The 16588-nt window shown below is 35.4% G+C and overlaps 1 protein-coding gene across 2 annotated transcripts in view; it reads right to left on the minus strand.

The window, feature by feature from the left end:
* LOC116164237 overlaps positions 1 to 16588 on the minus strand; it is a 102641-nt gene that overhangs the window by 56095 nt on the left and 29958 nt on the right. The window contains exon 1 of one of the 2 annotated variants that reach the window (XM_031478381.1): positions 16159 to 16312. The exons of the other annotated variant lie outside the window; for it this stretch is intronic. The gene's annotated coding sequence lies outside the window, so the exon portion shown is untranslated. Of the gene's footprint in view, positions 1 to 16158; positions 16313 to 16588 lie in introns of those variants that run through there. 2 annotated transcript variants of the gene reach the window in all.

A 16588-nucleotide genomic window follows, 5' to 3' on the forward strand; every position in this document is an offset into this window, starting at 1 on the left:
TTATCAACACCTGAATATGTGAAATTTTTAGGAATTTGTATTGATCGTAAATTAAATTTTGATGTTCACGGTAATTTTGTTGCTACGAAGTTAAGCAGAAATATTTTTGTTTTGCGTAGATTAGCGAGTAATGTAACTATGAATATTCTTAAAACTGCCTATTTTGCACTCATACATAGCCACTTGTCTTATGCTATTAATGTTTGGGGTCATTTTGCTTGTTGGAGGCAATTATTTAAATTACAAAGAAAAGCCGTTAGAATTATTGCTAACATTTCATTTAGAGATGATTGTCGGCAAGCTTTCATTGATCACCAAATATTAACGCTTCCATCTATTTTTATTTTTACTTGTCTTTGTTTTCTTAAGCGCAATGAACATTATTTTGTTAAAAATTGCGATGTTCATAATTATGACACCCGCAACAAATTAAATGCATTTGTCCCTTTTTGCCGTTTAAGTAAGACGCAAAACAGTTTTGATCATATCAATATAAAAATGTATAATTATATTCCTCCCAATATTAAGGCTTTACCTTTTAATTTATTCAAATCAAGAACTAAAGCATTTCTTATTGATAAAGCGTTTTACTCGTATGAGGAATTTTTCAGTTCAGAGTTCTTTTTGTTATAATTTTGTTTGTTCTTACATTTGTAATATTTTTATTTTGCTTTTGTATTGACTTATGTATGTAGGCTGTTCTACAAAACATTAAATAAGCTTTATTATTATTATTATTATTATGGTCGGTGTTTCTTGTGAGAACTCAGGTCTAGCCTGGTTAACTAATCGCACGGATTAAAATCAAGTAACGATTAGTGTCTGTGTCTGGTGAAGTTATGTAGGGTCATTAAAAAAAAAAAAAAAAATCACACACGTACATTGGACATCTAGGGATAATGTAATTCGTACTTACCAACATACCTATTGATGGGCACAATAGCCAACGCTATCAGGAAAGAGGAAAACAAAACAAAACAAAAATCATTATAATAATTCCTGTAATTTTATTAAATGGAGTTTATTGTGTAAGTGTTTCTTTGGCTTTGCGTTTGGGTTGAATACGAGTGGGTTGTGATAACGTGGTGTGCTTCTGTGAAGAAGGAGTTTTGTGTTTTTTAATTGTATTTATGGTGTTTCTTTGTTCCTGAGGTCGTATTTGTGAGGTTGCTTGGGTTTTTGGTGGAGATATTGCAGTATTTTGTGAGCCTGTGTTAAGGTTTTTGCGTTTCGGTTGTATACGAGTGGGTTGTTTCTGAGAAGAAGGAGTATTGTGTTTTTTAACTGTGCTAGGGCGTGTAACTTTATTGGATGGACCTGTCTTTGTAGTACATGTTGCGTTACTTGTGTTTATGGTGTTTCTTTGTTCTTGAGGTTGTATTTGTGAGGTTGCTTGGGTTATTGATGGAGATATTACAGTATTTTGTGAGCTAGTAGTGCTGTATAGGTTTTTGCGTTTGGGTTGAATACGAGTGGGTTGTGATAACGTGGTGTGCTTCGGTGAAGAAGGAGTTATGTGTTTTTTAATTGTGCTAGGGCGTGTAACTTTATTGGGTGGACATGTCTTTGTAGTGCATGTTGCGTCACTTGTATTTATGATGTTTCTTTGTTCTTGAGGTTGTATTTGTGAAGTTGCTTGGGTTTTAGGTGGAGATATTTTAGTATGTTGTGAGCCTGTAGTTCTGTTAAGGTTTTTGCGTTGCGGTTGAATACGAGTGGGTTGGAAAATGTGGTGTGTTTCTGTGAAGAAGGAGTTATGTGTTTTTTAACTGTGCTAGGGCGTGTAATTTTATTGGGTGGACCTGTCTTTGTAGTGCATGTTGCGTTAGTTGTATTTATGGTGTTTCTTTGTTCTTGAGGTTGTATTTGAGAGGTTGCTTGGGTTTTTGCTGGAGATATTTTAGTATGTTGTGAGCCTGTAGTTCTGTTAAGGTTTTTGCGTTTCGGTTGAATACGAGTGGGTTGTGAAAATGTGGTGTGTTTCTGTGAAGAAGGAGTTTTGTGTTTTTTAAATGTGCTAGGGCGTGTAACTTTATTGGATGGACCTGTCTTTGTAGTGCATGTTGCGTTACTTGTATTTATGGTGTTTCTTTGTTCTTGAAGTTGTATTTCTGTTGTTGCATGGGTTATTGGTGGAGACATTACAGTATTTTGTGAGCCTGTGTTAAGGTTGTTGCGTTTGGGTTGAGTACGAGTGGGTTGTGTTTGTGATAACGTGGTGTGTTTCTGAGAAGAAAGAGTATTGTGTTTTTCAGCTGTGCTAGGTCGTGTGGGTGAGGGCGTCTTTGTAGTGCGTGTTGCGTTACTTGTATTTATTGCGTTTGTTTGTTCAGGAAGTTGTGTTTGTGTGGTTGGTTGAGTTAAGTTTGGAAATATTACAGTATGTTGTGTGTCATGTTGTGAGTCTAAAGTGCTGTTTAGGCTTTTGCGTTTGGGTTGAATACTAATGGGTTGTGATAATGTGGTTTGCTTCAGAGGTGAATCTCTGATTGTAGTATATGTTGTATCATTTGTTGTACTTGTTTGTTCGGTAAGTTGTATTTGTGTGCTTGTTTGGGTTAGAGGTGGAGATATTACAGTATGTTGTGTACCGTGTTGTGAGCGAGTACTGTTGTTTACATGTATACGTTGTGGATCATTTCTGTATGTAGTATCTTGTGTTATGTTTAGAAATTTACGAACAATATGGCATGTGTTGATAATGACTGCTTTTTGTAAATGTTTGTATGTGTTTTTGTCTAAACCTAATAGTTGTAAATTGTGGTGTATTGTCTTTGGTATAACTCCAGTAGCACTAAGAATAATGGGAACTATAACAGTAGATTTCATTCTCCATTGCGTCTTAAGCTCGATAGCTATATCGGTGTATTTGCGGTGTTTTTCTGCATGTGTTTTAGTTAAGTTGTTAGTGTTGGGGATGGCAATGTCTATAATACAAATGGATTTTTGTGTTTTATCTATAAGTGTAATGTCTGGTCTATTATTGTGGATAGTTTTATCTGTGAGTAGTGTCCTGTCCCAATATAATTTGTGTGTGTTGTTTTCGAGTATGATCTGTGGCGTGTATTTGTAGTATGGTGTCGTATCTGTTATGAGATTGTGTTTAAGTGCTAATTTTTGATGTATGATTTTAGCTACCTGATCGTGTCGATGTTTGTATTCAGTTTGTGCAAGTCGTGTGCATGCCGATATTATATGTTGGATTGTTTCTGATGTTTGTGAACAAAGTCGACAAGAATCATTTGTCACTGTTTTATCTTTATGTATGTGTTTTTTTATAGTTGCGTGTGTTAATGACCTGGTCTTGTATTGCTAACATGAAACCCTCAGTCTCCGGGAAGACATCACATTCAGACAACCAACTGTGCGTTGCTATAGAGTCAACACAATCCTGGCCAACCTCTTGTGGAAATCGTCCATGTAAAGGCTTTTGGTTCCATGTCTGTATGTTATTTGTGATGTATGTAAGTTTGGATGTGGGTGGGAGTACATTAGTTTCGTGTAGGTTAAGTGGTGTGTAAGATTTGTCTGCATATGTTACTGTTTTGTGTAAGACTGAAGTATCTGATTTGTTATAAAAGTATTGTCGTAAATTGTGTATTTGTGTTTGGTGTAATAGTTTTATATCTGTAAGTCCTCTACCTCCTTCCGAACGAGGAAGGTAAAGTCGTATACTGGAGGAGTGAGGGTGATGTATATGGTGTTTTGTTAATAGTGTACGTGTGTTTCTCTGTATTTGTTCTAAATCTGTATTTGTCCAACGTATAATCCCGAAAGAGTATGTAAGCACTGGTATGGCATAAGTGTTAATAGCTTTGATTGTATTTCTACCGTGTAATTTTGTTTTAAGTATACTGCGTACTCTTTGTAGGTATTGTGTGATAAGTGTTTGTTTTATACTCGTATGTTTAATATGTGTATTTTGCTGAAAACCAAGATACTTATAAGTTTCATTCTCGTCCATGGAATTTATTAAATTACCCTGTTCTAGCTCATAATCTAAAAGTTGTCTTTTACCAGCTGTGATGTGTTGTGTTTTACATTTATCAATTCCAAAGTCCATTTGTATGTCACGTGAGAATGTTTCGGTAATGTGTAGAAGGTGATTAAGTTTTATGCTTGTGGAAGAGTATAATTTAAGATCGTCCATGTAAAACAGGTGTGTAATGTTGTGATGTATTTCGTGGTTGTGTTTAATATTGTACCCAAAGTTAGTAGTGTTTAACAAATGTGAAAGTGGGTTAAGAGCAAGACAAAACCAGAGCGGACTTAAAGAATCGCCTTGAAAAATTCCTCTTTTAATTTGTATTGGGTCAGTAATAAGTTTTGTGTCGTTTAGTGTAAGTGTTAACGTAGTGTTCCAACATGACATTATGTAATTGAGGAATTGTGTAATATTGTTGCTGACTTTGTATATTGAGAGTACTTGTTGTAACCAAGAGTGTGGTACTGAATCGAATGCTTTTTTGTAATCAATGTATGCAGTGTGTATGTTTCGTTTGTTATGTCTGGATTGTTCAAGTATAACAGAGTCTATAATGAGTTGCTCTTTACAGCCTCTGGAATACTTGGTACACCCTTTTTGTTCTTCGTATAAAATGTTGTTATCAGTACAGTGTTGGTATATTTTGTTTGTAATGCATGATGTAAGGATTTTGTATATTGTAGGAAGGCATGTAATTGGTCTATATTTAGATGGGTCTTGTGTATTGTTGTCTTTTGGGAGCATGTAAGTGATACCTTGTGTAAAGAATGCAGGAGTGCGATCTGGTGAATTAAGAAGTTCAGTAAATTGTTGCGCAAGGTAAGAGTGAGTGTAGGTAAAATATTTCCACCAAAAGTTGTGAATGTTATCAATGCCTGGACTTTTCCAGTTATGTAAGTGATTAATAGTTTGAATGATGTCTGTTGTAGTGATGTTTGTGTTATTCATAGGAGTAATGTATTCAGTGCGTGTGGTTTCTGTGGTAATCCACGGGGCGTGTGGATTGTGTTTAATGTCTTTGGTCCATAAGTCAAACCAGTATTGCTGAAGTGAGTGTAGAGATGGTGGAATGAGTTTTTCATTAGTGCTGTTTTGTGTTAGTGATCTGTAAAATAGTTTTTCGTTATGTTTAAATTGTGTGTTATGGCGCTTTCTGTCTGCAGTTTCCCTATAGCGTTTTAAACGGTTTGTGTATATTGATAGTTTTTGTGTGAGTGTATCTCTATGTTCGTTATAGTTTGTATTTTGTTCTCGTGTGGTGTGATTGTTTAGTTTTGTAGTTATGTGTTGTACTTGTCGTGTTAATTTTGAAGAACGAGTTCCTTGTATGTATTGTGTAATTCGACCCAAGTCACGTCTGATGTCATCGATGCGATTAATCAGGCGTTTTTCCCAAGCCGGGGGTGAGCGCTTTTTTGTTGTGTGGTGTTCTTTGTTTGTTGTTATTCTTGAACCGTTACATCTAGAAACTGCAACCGCACCGCAATACACAACAAAGTGTAGTTGATGTAAGCTTGTGTTATCGTTAATGTAATTTGGTAAAATGTGATCATTTAGTGTTTTTGAGAGTGTGCGTAATTTTGTAGTGTGACTTTGTTTAGTTATTCGTGCTCTTTGTGTTGGGTCAGTGTTTGAGAATTCTAACAATGCATTGTCAAATTCTTTTTGAAGGGATGTGAGTGTTTGGTTTATGTGATTATTTGTATCTATCGATTGCTGGGATGTCGCAAATATCTGTATTTCAGTGTTGTTTAGAACGGGTGTATTATCTTGTACGATGAGTGTGTTGTTTGTGTTGAGTAGTGCTTCAATTTCGTGCCTGATTTGTTCCTGTGTGTCTAATGTAAGGAGTGTATTTTTAATGATAACTCTACGTTGGTCTGCAATGCGTTGTTCTGTCAAGTGTGCTAAATGTGGGTATTGTGTAATGAACGCGTGATATAGTTTACCTCTGTATGATGTCCTGTCCGTTTCCATCTTCGTGATCTCCAGATACGTACCGAAAATGAAGCGATTCATCCCTTCGTCCCATTTCATACGTCTTTTGGAGGTATCCTTTGCGCTGGTCCCATCCACAAGCGGTTGAGAAGCAGGCACAAAGGTCTTATTATTATTATTATTATTATTATTATTATTAGTTACTCTGCTAATACTACCGATACTCGCTTAAACACGTACGCTGCCGCATAAATCCGTCTACGACCTACGTCTACACATAATCTCGATCATATCCGTCTGTCTGTCGGTCTGTGTCTATACTCTTATTTCCGGCTGAACGGCGGAATCGTATTCTTAGATATAAAATAGAGAGCTATAAAGCTTTTGGGCAGAATCGCGCATGCTAAAGTGTGTCAAAGTAATAAAATAAAATGTTGCATAACAGATATCAGAGACTTACCACCCACGGCTGATTCTTTCCATAAAATTAACCATTTATTGAGAGCAGCGTATCAGTTGATTGTCTGGAAAACAGCGAGTCTTGTTAATCCTTGTTCCAGATCCGGTCAACTTCGGTTGGTTACGTAAGGATAATATGTTAATCCCAAAAATTAGCATCCTCTCAAATCCATTACGTGAGAGTGTATATTGTAAATGTAAGAATGTAAGTAATTGGATTGGAAACTGTAGTTGCGCTAAAGTAGGTTTACCATGTATTATTGGTTGTTATTGTGAGGGTCGATGCCACAGTTTGCATTAAGTCTAATTAGTACGAAAATACTGTAGCGAACGTTCCATAAATTTCGATAGACATCGAGGCGCCATGAAAGAAGAGTCATCAGCGATAAAGAACGAAAACGGATGTGACGTCACCTTTCCTATGACGTGTTTGTTCAAGAACATTCTGAAACGTCCTTGAGCACTCAACAATATCTAAGAACATTCTAGAAAGAATGTTGTTTGCTATATGAGCAAATCGAATTGCGTTTCGAGTTCAGTTCCAACATCGACCCGCTTGAGTTATGTTATAGCACAGTGTTGTCTGTGGTTATAGATAGTGAGTGATAAATATTAATTACTGTTATAAATTAATTCATTTTAAGACTTGTAAAAATTTATTGTTAATTAGTTGTAAATAAATCAACTTAATCAAATTTACGTTACAATATTACCTTATATTTCGAATAAACTTTTTTATTTTTATGACTACATTTTTTTAAATAATAATAATAATAATATGTTTATTGGTACAAGCCCAAAGGCTACAGCTGCTCTTCCACATGTACCCAACAAGAACATCCACATAATACAACATAATACACAGTAGTAGAGCACAACTTTAGCTTTTCCCTACCAGTCCTACAGTACTTACATGTTAGAACAAATAGAAGAGAATAACTACCTAACTACAGGCAAAGAGTACGTAACGTATTGCTACAACAGACCATGGGTGCGGGACTGTGACGGGTTTATGCGAAAGCGTGAGTGTTAATAAAGGCGGGCAACGGTCGATGTTGACCGACAGACAGAGCGACATGATCGCGATTTGTGTAGACGTAGATCATACACGGATTTAAGCGACAGGGTACGTGTTTAAGCGGGCATCAGTAATATTGCTATTCTGACGCGCTCCCGTTACATTTTTATAAATGTTTAACCTATTATATTTCGTAAACGGTTTGTCTGATTGAAAAAATGGTTTAGTAAAAAAACTACCTTGTTTCATCGTACATATTTTGTCTCGATATGTATACCTACCTCTATCTCCAACAATAACGAAAATATATCGCGACTTAAATTTTGATTACACTTTTCACGCATATACAGCTTTAACAGTTTATAGAGTGGTTGTTAAAGACAACATTGACTTTCTGTTTGTTCTGTGAGACGGCAAATGAGCTTTCGAATGGTGCACAAATTCTTGAAAAATATTCATAAATAACATGGGACGTAAAGGTAAAATTTCTAACTTTTGGGAAGTGCGAAATTTTGTACAAATTATTTTTTTCTGGCTATTTGCAATCCCCGCGACCATCGCGCCCTCTTGATTCAGAATCGGCATCTAATTCTGCACAAGATGCGTATTTTTCAAAATGTATATCTTGGAGTGCAGGTGGCACTATTTTAGAAGCGGATTTTTGATACCCAGATTCCTGACTATAAGCATTTGCGCTCGTTTTTGGCAAAGCAAACGTCATCTTTTTCGAGGAATGTCCCTTTGTCGCTTATAAGCGACAAAATAGAGAAAAACGCTCGCTCTCCCAATTTAACTAGGTATTAATCAAATATGCATTAATCAGAGTATCCAATGACAACGAGTAAATGACATCTTTCATTTGGACATAAGATTAAAATAATCTATGATTTGAGTGAAAAATTTAAAATTTTGGAACGGGATTGTAGAAAAAATCTTGTGTGTAATTCGAGCGCAAATTGATTGTTGATTTCAAGAGATTGCCACGCTCCTTCGTCGCGCGTCAACTGTCTCTTTCAATCGACAATATATCATTTTGCTCTTAATACACAAATAGCTATTTATTGACACTCATTCCTTGACGCAAACCTTTTCCACCACCAATCAATTGCGCACAACTAATCAGATTCATTGATTGCCTTACATCAAATCAACGTGCAGTATTTCCGTGCGTAGTGACGCATCAACTTAGATTATAATTAGATAATGACGACACCAAAGAAAATCTTGCTGGTAACCCGAGACAATCACGCCATATCCCGGCGCCCGCATAAAGTCCCGAAAGAGTACCCGAATCCCCTCGCAACACGATTCCAAAGCTGAAGAGTAGTCCCCGGGATCGCTTCCTGGTGTAATGTGTAAGACTATCGTCTAAAATTGTCACACTCGAAAAATAAACGGTTAGAAATAGAAGTCAATCCACAAACACCCTCCAAACTTCAGCACTGACTTACACCTATGACACGTAGTGAGTGCTCTTTGCGATAGAGTTACCTCTCTCTCCCGTCTCTACACGGGTAAATTGCAGAAAATATGCCACGAAATACCAATGTAAATAGCAAAATATTTTTTAATCGAATAAAAGAAAATGCGTTAACTACACTTAGAAAAAGTGTGTGATGTAGTAATTTTCACTTTGACTTTACTATTTTAATATAATTCGAATAAATCTTTAAATTTATGCAAACATTTGAAAATAGCAAGTATGTTTATCTTAAACAAGGAAGGATTTTATTGTAGGGATACTTTCAAACATCGTATATGTGAAAATCGATTTTGCGTTTTTGTGCATTTTCAAAACAGTCCTAGAAGAAAATATGGAAGACGACACGTATTTTATACACGACTACCTCTATACCTAAATTGTTCATACATTTGTTGTCAACAGTAGGTATGATTTTAAAATTGAAATTGAATTCAAATTGTCACGTTATTTTCTTACCGTTCGATATTTCCGATTTTGATTTCGCGATTCGATTCGTGTTCTTGGGAATGCAGACTGCACAGTCTATTGCATACGGGGTTCAGGTTCCCTTTTCCATTGTACTTTATAACCCATTCGTTTTGTAATACAGGTAACAGGAATTACCTTTTGGAAAGGAAAAAAACTGAATCTGTGATCCATTTGCTTTCGATTTGTTGGAGCTGCTATTGCATATAACAACGTCACAAAGATTTCCATCCGGCATCTAATACCCTATATTGATACCTACTTAAGAAACAGTAAGTATTCAATCGAATTATAATAAGTATTCGTAATAGATTCTTCAGCACTGTCTGACAATTAAGTACTTACACAGTTCAAATATAGCTGTCAAAGTCAACGAAAAATCAAATGGGACTTCCGGATTCTCGATGACGCGTCGTCTCTCTAATGTTACAAAGCAACCTTATCTCTGTCTCTCTACTAATCTTGGACAGTGACGACAATAGAGTGTCTAATTTTTGATTGGTCGTTGAGATCGGCTGCCATTTTGCATTGCATTCCCGCGCTTCTATAAACGTCACTGGTTTACAAATTTGAAGTACAGGTGCCATGAGATCTCGATGGAAAACGCATATGATGCAGTTACCAATTTACAGCATTCCGAATTTTAAAATCAAATAAAAATGTTATTATCCATTTTTGTAAATAAATAATATATATGCACAATTGTAATCTGCCTAAGTATCTTTCTCCTATATTAAAACCGCCAACGCGAAACACAGGAGAGAGGAAAATGCCATTTTTCAAGAGCAACAAGACGCCATTAAAACTAAATCGGCCCACCGATTGACTCTCGAACAACGTTGCCAAACTTCTCAGCATGGCTTGTAATTATAGAGGGCTGTGGATATTCCTACAAAAAATAGTATCATGACAGATGACAGCCTGACATTAGCGACTTCTGTAGTCAAATGGCAGCGTCTGGGGATGAAAAATTTGTGTTTCGATGGCCGTGAATTCAGTGCCTAATTGTATTTCCGCGTGCAATTAGCATTGGAGGACAAAGGCATCGAAAAATGGGTCTAGGACAACTCGCCGTCGCCGACTGGCCGTTGGCGATTCGCCGTCGCCGACCCGCCGTCGAACAAACTCGCCGTCGGTCAAGTCGCCGTCAGCAGAATAAATAATAAAAAATACTACCACAGATTTATGATACTACTAAATGTGTGTAAGTGCAATCAGTTTGTTCTTATCAAACAAAACACTCTAAAATTACAAAAATATTTTTGGTTATACATTATACATTTACATTTCATAATTATGGGCTAACCCGAGGCCTACGATACTTACAGGCCGGAGTGCTCGAAAAAGTCACGTGACGTTAGGAGTCATATGAAATACATTACGGCTTATGGAAAATCCGTGCGCGGCTCCACTATTTCTTTTTTTACTCCGGATCCGTTCAACATAGAGCCACGAAATTTCAGTGAGAGCTTCTCAATAGTACACACAATCATACTATGGTGTTCGTTAATTTTTAATCACACTAAAAATTAGTATATTAAAGTACAAGTGTCATTTGACGAAGATTGTCGCACGAGGTAGTTTGCCGCATAAGCCGCGATTTTAAGAATAAGTGAACGCGCAAAGGAATTATGTTTCAAATGATTGTTAGTAATCGATTTTCAAATTGTGTTTGTGAGATTCAAATTTACATTAAACTTATAAAGTTAAAGATATTATCAGTCAAAAGTATGGAGTATATCTTATATCTTCGTTATTATGAATTTTACAGTACATAAATTATTTTAGTTATACCTACTCGTGTGAAAGTGAAATGGGAAATTTGTCTTGTCCGCCTATGAGGCCTATGGTAAGTATCGTAGGCTTTCATATTCATTCTATGAATAAATAAAAATAACCTTTTGAATAAGGAAGTTTTAAAAAATAACTTTTTCTATCCAACTTACAACAGTTTTAGTAAAAAGTACAGCTTGTAAGGAATAGGCAGTGCCGGACTGGCCCAGGCCGCTAAATTAGATTTCAATTAACACTTCAAATATAAAATTAATAATATATTTTAAGAATATAAACACAGTCATATTTTAAAATCCAACAATCAACACTTAATTTAATATAAAACTGCCTATTTGACTGACATCAGTTTTTTCAATTTTTTGTTGTCCTGCTCTTGTCCCTTAAATTGTTATTCTTACATTTTGAATAATTATTTAGTAGGATGGTGGCGAATGTTTGCAAACTTTTTGAAATGTAGTATTTAAAACTATTCTGACATTGGTCTCAAATTTCATCATCTACTTCTAAATTCTTCAAACATATTTTTATTAATAATAATTTTTGGTTACCGCATGACGAAAAATTTTTTTCGTATGTTTCAGAAATAAGTTGTTTAAAAATATTACCTATAGGCTATTATTAAAAAATTTAGGAAACTATCAGTGGGATATCTCAAACCACCTCTATCTAAACATCTTATGTATTCTAATTTCGTTGTTTTACTGGAATCATCAATTTCCAGTGGTCTTTCAGTAGCAAATTTACTTGGCACCTCGAACAGGTGCAATATCTTCCAAACAGTTTTTGTATGATATATCCTCCAATAAATATGAGTACCTTGATATCCTTTTCAGAAGTAATTATTTTGTCGTTTTCTAAATCTTAGAATATTTCAATACTTATATTTAACATCGCCTCATCTTCTGCTACATTACACGACGAAACAAAATCTTTGATGCAAAATACTCCTCCTGAATGCGACTTTAAGCGCAATAAGCTTAATATTTTTATTTTTATAAGTTTAATGTTAATTTAAATCTCACAAACACAATTTGAAAATCGATTACTAACAATTATTTGAAACATAATAATTCCTTTGCGCGTTCACTTATTCTTAAAATCGCGCTATTTACTTCAGCTGTTGAAAAAAACGAAACAAAAGACCACTTCTTAAAATTTCCTTCTGAAGAATTTTTTTGTGTCCTTTGGCCACAATTCATTCGATATTTATGTGTTACAATTATAGCAATAACAAAAAAGGTTCTCGCATGGTGAATTTTTCTCTGCACGGATAATAAATGCGCGATTTTGTAGGGCCTGTTAAAACTATACTAATACCAGATAAGGCATTATATACGCATAATTGGAGGCGCATATCATTCTAGTTTAAGACACCGAAAGGATTATAACGATATAGTTCCTAGAAAAAAAATATGATGATGTAAAGATTGAAAAACGCGGATTTACTAACATCGTTTTATCTATAATACTTTAAACCTAAAAATTAATTATTTTTAGTGTTATTAAAAATTAACGAACACCATAATTTGATTGTGTGTACTATTGAGAAGCTCTCATTGAAATTTCGTGGCTCTATGTTGAACGGATCCGGAGTAAAAAAATAAATAGTGGAGCCGCGCACGGATTTTCCATAAGCCGTAATGTATTTCATATGACTCCTAACGTCACGTGACTTTTTCGAGCGCTCCGGCCTGTAAGTATCGTAGGCCTCGGCTAACCCCCTAAGATATTCCGAAATATAAAACCGAAGTGCAATTATAATTTCCAACTGTTGTGAATTCATAAAAGGGTGTAGGCGGTTATTAATTTTTAAGGAAGGTCTTTTTCACAACGGTTTAGGTACAATTTTTCTTGCTATTTTGCATACGACAAAAGGATTTAGATCGTTTTGGGGGGCTCTTGGATCTGGATCAAATCATGATTTTTAAATGTATCTGGATCTCTATCTAGATCCAGAATTAAAGGATCTTACACAACACTGCAAATAACTACACCATTTTAATGATGAAACGAGATTGCTAAATAATATTATATAATTAAACTGATTGCAGTTATAGACATCTAAGTGTTAGATTTAAATATTTAAAAAATCATCTTTATTTTGTTTCCGGTGACGGCGAGTTAACCGACGGCAAGTTGACCGATGGCGAGATTGCCCGACGGCGAGTTGCCAACGGCCAGTCGGCGACGGCGACTCGGCGACGGCGACTTGTCCCTGCCCGTCGAAAAATAGCTGAAAACGTGGCAGCAATTGAGGATATTGTTGTGAAACGCGATACCATATTCGACTCGCAGTGCAATAGCCCATCGAACAATTTCTATGAGTTGGATTCAGCGAAGAGATTATGTTGACGAGGCAGAGTAAGACGTTCAATTTTATTGAAAGGATGGTTTTCAGAAAGCAGTTGATGGAATCTGGACCATCAACTCAGGTGGAGCTGTGGAAGTGAAAGATATGATGCTGAACCCACTGATGTGTGACCTGTGGGATGATCAAAACGTGTTTTCAATTAGATTACTCAATGGTAGCATAAATCATAATTATACGTCTTTTGCTTAGACCAATTATTTTGTAATAAATTGATTGGAGAGGAATTTTGTGTTTTATTTAATAAGTGTAATAATCAGTTCTTCTTGATATTACTGTCGTTTCATTTCCTTCACCTGCAAGGATATTCAAAATTTTACATTGAATAAATGTTCTTAATTCTGATATTCAGTCCAATTGTTATAAATTTTCATCTAAAAAGGAAAGATGTTCTCATAATAGGTACTTGTAGGGATTTGTTTCTTACTAGAAACAACCAAATATTTAAATATTTACAGTTTTTATATTGCTAATTGTACTAATAAAACGTTTAAAAATAGTCGTTCACAATATGTGTAACGCGCAATTTGACTGCTAACAAAGAGTACCCATAGTTTACTCTTTGTTTTTCACAATATCTTGTAAACTACGTATTCAAAACTAGATAAATGTATCTACTGCAGTTGTTAAGAAGTAAAATTGCACAAGTTATTATCGTTCCTAATTGCTAAAACTTTGGAGAACATTGTCATAAAAAATTTGCAATTGTTCACGAGAACATTCGAATTCGCAACTCACGGATTCAAAATTTGCCTTTTTTAATGACTATTGAGGGAAGGATCTCCGAATCGAGCCGAAGTGATTGGCTCTGTGGACCGAGGCGACAAGATGACATCTTTCAGCATGAGAGTATCGACTTGATCTTCGTCGATTTCAAGCGAGGGACAATTTTGTTACTGGCAGTCTCAGGTTTCAAAGCATTCCTCATACGCTGAGTAGCTGTTATAGTGAAAAGTTGCAGAATTCTGTGTAAAATTGATGAACATATTGTTGATGTTGTGGAGAACGAAATCTTTCAACTTGTACAAACTAAATGCAAAGCTGCCATTTAAACCTTTAAAGAAACTGACCTTCTTCAAAGCTCTGCGGCCGGCATTATCGGATAACCGTGCTAATCAAGTTCTAAATTCAGTTCCAACAAATGAGAAATTGGAACGCGTCGCCAATATGATTCCTTTATTTCGTTCAGTCGGCTACTTTTTCTGCGTGTGTGATGTAAAATAACTGCCAGACAGATTGATTTGGGAAAAAAATAAAATAAAAGTATCGCCTTAATGCCCTTGAGACACAAATAACTATTGTGAATGAAATTGCACATATCTATGAATTGCTTTACTCATTTTACTGGTAATGACTATAAGAAAATTTAATTTTTTCACTTTTACTCGCGCCTGAATTTGCCAATTTTCTCAGTGGGATTTAAAACACCTGCACACAACACCGCAAAATTTTGAACCTGCAGTTACTTGGACAGTGGAAAATTTAATTTAATAACTAATAAATGCACGGGATAAGCTTTTTCGTTAATAATGCATTTTGGTTCATTCATGTAGCGGGTAGCCAATCCTAAACTTCTTTCTTAGATCTCTGCCTAACAACATTTAGCTATCAGTGGCTAGAATCCGTAGTGAACATAATCAAAATTGATAGGATGGGATGGTGTGTCATAAAAATAATGGTTAAATGAATTAGTGAATTTCAATCCACCAAAGAAGCGTAAGTACTTTCAACATTCCATAGTGAATTGAAGTACCAGTTTATTGAAGAGAAAGTATGAACTTGTTGATATAAATTTTCTGTGCTACGAGGGCACCTCAAAATGGCGCACAATTATATCGTACTGTCTCCATAGGAAAAATCAATTATTTTCCATATACAAATATAGAAATTCGGCCCGGTGTGGCCTATACATTTATATGGAAGCTCGTCATTGAAGAACATACCAGCCTCGATGAGCCGATAGTCTATTAAAATAACAAATTTTCATACATCACACACTAAAACGGCAATATTTTGTTCTCATTATAAGTCAGACTAGAGATCATAGTATACCATTATTATTTTTAATTAACGTGGACTGATAACAATCTATTAATACCTATAGACATCATGTTATATTACATTGTAATTTGTTTACTCTTCTATTTTCTTTGCATCCACGCATTATTAGAAAGAAAAGTTTGCTTTAGTATAGAAACCTCATTTATTTTAGTGAGCCGCCAACGCAATATAATTTCCGTCAACAAAGTATCGCGTATATATCAAAATTAAAATGGAAGTTAAGCATTTTCTTTTCGATCAATTTTTCATTTTTAGCAAAGTTGTGTAGGTAATAATTTCATTCCAACACTTTTGGAGGTAGAAAATCAAACTGTGGATATAAGGTGCGCTAGTGTTTGACGATGACATTTTAAATCGGAAACTATTAAAGAAGAGGATGGCAGTGGCGCCAATTTAGTCGAAACTAGATAACGTATTAAAAGCTATGAAAAAGTTTTGCACTAAAACTAACGCAGTAGCCATAAAATAAATTCCTTTATTTTATCTAAACGGTTATACTTTCCGAAATAATTAGGCGATTTAAATCTATATATTCAAAATCATATTCGGAAAATTAGTAAAATTTCACGATAAGGGTGTACTCTTACCTTAGTGTTTATTCACGCAATAAAACTTCAAACCATATATACGGAAATCTCAATTTGCAAGGTAAACCGCGATCTTAAACCACCGAACTAGAACCGCTTATTAGAGACGAACAAAACAGACGCCCGACGTCCCCTATCCACGTGCTCGCACGATGACAGCTCACAAAGCTATGAGGGGTTGCTAAATGTGATAATAATCGCTTTGGTGGGGCGCTATCAGTTGCGGGGGCTGTGGTTTTATTGTCCACAGGTGAACACGGGCAAAAAACCATCTCTGTCCTTTAGTTAATTTGTGTTTGGTGGGAGTATATTCCGGAGAAATAAAATGTATTATGGCAACCTTATTAGATCATTCCGTACATAAAAACTCCCTTATAACGTTAATGTAATCAATAACTTTAAATTATCATTCCGAAGCGATATTATTTAA

Source organism: Photinus pyralis, unplaced genomic scaffold (genome assembly GCF_008802855.1).
Source record: "Photinus pyralis isolate 1611_PpyrPB1 unplaced genomic scaffold, Ppyr1.3 Ppyr1.4_LG2, whole genome shotgun sequence".
Classification (NCBI taxonomy): Eukaryota; Metazoa; Arthropoda; class Insecta; order Coleoptera; family Lampyridae; genus Photinus; species Photinus pyralis.